Genomic DNA, 6,000 nt, shown 5'->3' with positions numbered 1-6,000 from the left:
TGCTCACGGGCCAGAGTGCCAGTCTTTTCAATAGGCCGAGGTAGGGGTAGAGCTCGGCTCAGAGCAGTGGCACCAGCGGCGGAGCCTCAGGTTGACTTTGATGATGAGGTTCCGGCCTCGACAGTCCCGGTGGGCCCAGCTCAGGTCCCATAGGGGTTCATTGCTACCCCAGTACTCCAGGATGCTCTGGTCCGTTTAGTAGGCCTTATGGAGAGTGTTACTCGGGTAGGCTTGCTTCCTGTAGCACCAACCGTCTCTCAGGCTGGAAGAGGAGACCAGACTCCTGCTACTCACACTCTGGAGCAGGTAGCTCCCCAGTTCCAGACTCCAGCAGTTCAGCCGGGCGTGGTAACTTAGATCGGTGATAGAGCAGTTATGTCTGTCGACGCTTTGTGGAGGTTGGACAGGTTCACCAAGCTCTTCACTTCTACTTTCAGGGTGCATCTTCTAAGGATCCTCAGGATTATCTAGACAACTGTCATGACGTTCTTAGGAACATAGGGATAGTGGAGACCAATGGGGTCGATTTTGCTATTTTTCGCTTGTATGGATCCGCCAAGACTTGGTGGAGAGATTATTATTTGGCTAGACCAACCGAATCACTGGCTTTGACTTGAGAGCAGTTTACTCAGCTATTTCTGGAGAAGTTTCTTCCCATCACTCAGAAAGAGATCTATCGGAGGCAGTTTGAGCGTCTCTAGCAGGGTTCTATGACTGTTACTCTTTATGAGACCAGATTCATCGACTTGGCTCGTCATGATCTTGTTATACTTCCCACCAAGAGAGAGAGGGAGGAGAGAGAGAGAGAGAGAGGGTGAGGAAGTTCATTGAGGGACTTATCCAGCCTATTCGACTTCAAATAGTCAAGGAGACGGTGAGTGAGATTTCCTTTCAGGAGGCGGCCAATATGGCCAGGAGAGTTGAAATGGTTCTATCGCAGGGAGGTAGTCAAGGGTCTAACAAGAGGCCTCGTCATTCAGGCAGATTTAGTGGTACCTCGTTTAGAGGTAGGGATTCGTATGGTAGAGGCCATCCTCCTAGGCCTTTTCAGTCAGCACTTCAGGTTTCTCACAGTGCTTCAGGTGGTCGTGGTTCTCATATGCAATATTCTGATCAGTAGTCCTACAGTGCACCAGCTCCTATCAGTGCACCGCTGTTTCAGAGTTTCCAAGGTCATCAGCCCCAGCAACCAAGGGCTTGTTTTACTTGTGGCGACACGTTTCACATTGCTAGATATTGCCCTCGAGCACCTAGCAGTTCTCAGCAACAGGGTTCCTGTGCTATGGTTCAGGCACCAGGTATTCCACCACCCACTCGGCCAACTAGGGGTGGGGGTAGAGGTGCTAGAGGTGGAGGTAGAGGTATTAGAGGTGTAGGTCAGGCAGTTAGAGGTGGAGGCCAGCCAGTAGTAGGTCGTCCCAGAGATGTAGTTCAGGGTGGTGGGCCACAACCCCGATGTTATGCTCTTCCAGCCTGGCTCGCAAATGCGAGGGCTGAGTCGCAAATGCGAAACAACCCAGGCTAGCCCTTCCTCGCAAAGGCGAGTTTTTCCTTTGCAAATGTGATGCTCCCCATTTGGGCCTGTTATCGCAAATGAGACTATTTGTTCGCAATTCCGACTTCGTAAATGCGAAAATTGCTTCGCAAATGCGAGCTTAACAGAGCCCGGGTTCACAATTGTGAACCCTGATCGCAATTGCGATACCTGCAACCTGTAAGTTCATAACTTAGACGCATTTTCAACCATTTTTCACATCTTTTCAAAACATAAACTCTCTAGGGCGATTTTTCAAAGGCAACTTCTCTTCATAATCGACTGTAAGTGATTTCTAACTAGTTTTCTTCAATCTTTGACATCTTTTCACATGATTTCAACTCAAAATCAATGATTTTCATGGGGGAAATTGGGTGTTTTGGGTAGATTCTAGGTTTTTCAAAAATTGGGGATTTAGACCTCGATTTGAGGTCTGATTTCAAAACAAATTATATATTTGGGTTCGTGAGGGAATAGGTAATCGGATTTTAGTTCGAACCTCGGGGTTTGACCATGTGGGCTCGGGGGCAATTTTTGACTTTTTGAGTAAAAATTTGAAAAAAACATATTTTCATGCATTAGAATTGATTCATTTAGCGTTTATTAATGTAATTAAATAACTTGTGGCTAGATACGAGCAAATTGGTGGTGGAATCAAGAAGTAAAGCGATAGTAGAGACTTGAATTGTGTTCGTGGCATCGAGGTAAGTGTTTGGTCTAACCTTAGCTTGAGGGATTAGGAGTCGTGTCTTATTTGCTACGTGTTAATTGTGGAGTACGACGTATAGGCATGGTGATGAGTATCTATACGTCGGTGTCAAGCATGCTCGTGAGTTTTATATTGTAATTGTTATGACTCCGTTGTAGTTTATTGCGCTTCACATGTTATTATCATTATTGTTCCCTTGTCGGAATATTATTATCATTATTGTTCCTTTGTCGGGATGTTATTGTCATATTATTATTCCCTTGCCGGGATGTTTGTTTGATATTATTGATCTCTTGCCGTGATCCTTTTTTTATTGGTGTTGACCAAAAGAAATGGGAACAGGTTGCACGCCTGCAACGGTAATATGTGAAATGGGAGCGGGTTACATGCCTGCAACGGTAATATGTGAAATGGGAATGGGTTACACGCCTGCAACGGTAATATATGAAATGGGATCGGGTTGCACGTTTGTAACGGTATTACGTGTGTGTCTGTTTCTTCTATTTCCTTATTTTTGTTGGTAATTGATTTATGGCATTCCTTATATCTCTCTACTGTTGTTTTGTTGTTACCTGTTATTCCCCGCAGCATGTTTCCCCCGCCCAATTTTAATTATAATTATCTGCTTTTATTTTCGCTGTATATGATTTAACTGCACAGGTTTATTTGGTAGTCTGATCCTAGCCTCATCACTACTTCGCCGAGGTTAGTTTAGGCACTTACCAGCACATGTGGTCGGTTGTGCTGATATTACACTCTGCACTGTGTGCAGATACTGATATCGGAGCGCTTGGACCGCAATGAGGGTGCTGTCTTCAGTCCACATAGGCGACCCGAGGTAGTCCTGCAGACGTCCGCGGGCCTTGGCGTCACCTCCTATCTTTCCTTTATCCTGTTTCCTTTACTTATTTCAGAAACATTGTATCTTTTATCTTTCAGACTTTGTATGTAGTACTCTTAGAGCGTTTGTGAAACCGTGGCACCAGTTCTGGGTAATCGACGCTCAAGCAGTTGTATTGGATACATAGTCAGATAGTTCATTGTTTTTTTTCCGCTTATTGTAAATTCCGCTGTCTATACGTTATTGCTTCATAATTGTTAAAGAATATAAAATGGGTAAAAAAGATAATTTGTTCAAACAGTCGGCTTGCCTAGCTCACATTAGTAGGCGTCATCACGACTCCCGAGGGTGGAAAATCCGGATCGTGACAACTTGACAAATATTGATTATTTTTGAATGACCAATCCAAAAACTGGCTAGCCCGTACTATTTTAACTACGTCTCCTCATCGCTTTCTTTTCAGCAGATTCAAACTCCTATTATATTTTGCAATTTTGTACATGCAATGTACATACGTAAAAATACAGTGTAAGTTTACTGAAGTCATATGAATATCTGACACAACTAATGAAACCAATTCTGGTCAAGCTAAAAGCAAGCTTATTTCGAGAATTGATTTTTTAAAAAGTACTTGTGAAAAAGAGCAGTTTGGCTAATAAATTTGAAAAACACTTTTGAGCAGCAATTAGTGTTGACCAAACTTTTAAAAAGTACTTCTAAATATATTTTTCTCAAAAATACTTATGAAAAGAAGTTACTTTTTTCTATTTCTCCAAAACTAATTCTCAAAAGGACTAAAAGTTTGGTTAAACACTTCAACTTTGAAATAAAGACACTTTTTTAAAAAAGAAAAAGAAATACTTTTGGAGAAGCTTGGCCAAACAAGCTAGTAATATATTGTTTTTCACCTCATAGAGATGTAGATGAAAATTTATAGCCTGTTTGGCCAAGTTGCAAAAATTAGCTTATTTTGAGAAGTGCTTTTGTCAAAAGTACTTTTGGTGAAAAGCAGTTTGTGTTTGGCTAATTAAATTGAAAAGCACTAAGTTTTAAAAAACTACTTCTAAGTGTATTTTTCTCAAAAGTGCTTTTCAAAAAAGTGTTTTTGGAGAGAAACTACTTTTTTCTGCTTCTGCTTTTCCCCCAAAGCACTTTTTTTCCTTTGAAAAGCTTGATCAAACATATTAATTTTAGAAAAAAAGGACTTTTGACTAAAAAAACATTACTTTTGCCTAAGAAAAGCTTGGCCAAACATGCTTTAAATCCACTGCAAAAGAAGAGTCATCTGATTAGAGCTGCTGAAAAGCATATGAGATGTGCTATTGGCCCAAACAACAGATACCTAACAAAGGTGTGACTGTGAGAACCCAAAGTAATGCTGAAGCAGCCAGCAGGGGTAGAGCTAGGTTCAGGCAAGCAATGGCGGATCTAGAGGCAATGGTACGGGTTATCGGGAACCCAATAACTTTTGCCAAGATCTTGTATGTATATTAAAAATTTATAAATATTTGACCGTAAATTTAGTTATTAACTTGAGATTGCTATAGGAATCCATAAACTTCAAATGATCAGCCTCTGCACGCAAGAGGTTTAAGTGACATTAATGGGCATTGAATCCACTTGACACGAGGAACCCAAGATTCTAATACAGCCCAAAAGGAGTTCAAAATTTGCTTTAAGTAATAGGTTCAAAACTTAGGTGCGACATTAATTTGGTTTTTTAAAAAATCCTAAATTCTTGAAACTTTTGTTGCCAACACAAAATATACTTATGCCTTAAAACAAAAAATTTCTACCCAAACAAACACTATTAGCCAAAAAAGCATGTTGTTATTCTATTGCTGCAAAAGTTTCCAAATTATAAGGGCTGCATATGACCTCCCCAAGATGTTATGGAGGTACAAAGTGCATTTAATCTTTAACTACCCATTTCTACGTATATCTTTTTGCCTACTAAGCTAATCCATTGGGGATCTGAAAAGCACAAGGACTCTGCAAAAAGGTGGTCAACACACAACTATGCATAACATGTGAAGCACATTACAGTAGATTACTACTACTATTACAACCACTAAATTGGCAACCTTAAGAATCAAGTTTTGATAATCTTTTTCCTTTTCTAAGGCACGCCATTATCCCTATATAATAATACTTCACTATAAAAGTCAAGTTTTTTTAGAATCAATTTTTATGTTATGTTATAATATATGCAGAGGCGGATTTAGGATTGAAGATGGCGGGTGCCATAATTTTCTTTAATGTATATCTTGTAATGACTAATACGAAATTTGTTAGGAACTTTTATTCGATTTTTTTGAGTTTATTCGTGTCAACCTAATAAGTAATTTTTATTTGTAAATATAAAAATTACATCTCGGATATAAAAAACAAATGTAATTAGTATTTTAAATAAGGAATTACACCTTTATTATAACAACACAAGTAAAATTAACATTTTTACTAGAAAATTACATCCTTTTCTATATATTAAAAATAAATTTATACAAGTAAGATAACATCTTCAATAAGGGAATTACATCAACCAGAATAAGAAAATTTTAAAAAATCTCTTCAATAGATACATTATACCCCATAAGTATAAAGTTAAATTAACTACAAGTTCCCAAAAATCAATATCATAAATCCTTTTTTTAAGCAATGCTTATGAATTTTTCATCATAATTTAATAGTTTAGAGATTTAAATTATATTTAATAACCATAGAATAACAAATTTTGTATGATATAATAAAAAAGATGATTTTTTTTATCTCAATCCAAAACTCTCATTAAGACCCAAGTTTTTCGGATTTGAAAGAAGAAAACTCATAAATTTAAGATTAAGAAGAATGCTTCTTTTATATAATTCTAAAGCTTTAGAATCTCCTTTTTGAGTGTTCTTGCTAGAGATCATATAA

This window comes from Nicotiana tabacum, chromosome 7 (assembly GCF_000715075.1).
Source record: "Nicotiana tabacum cultivar K326 chromosome 7, ASM71507v2, whole genome shotgun sequence".
Lineage (NCBI taxonomy): Eukaryota > Viridiplantae > Streptophyta > Magnoliopsida > Solanales > Solanaceae > Nicotiana > Nicotiana tabacum.
This window is presented reverse-complemented; position numbering follows the sequence as displayed.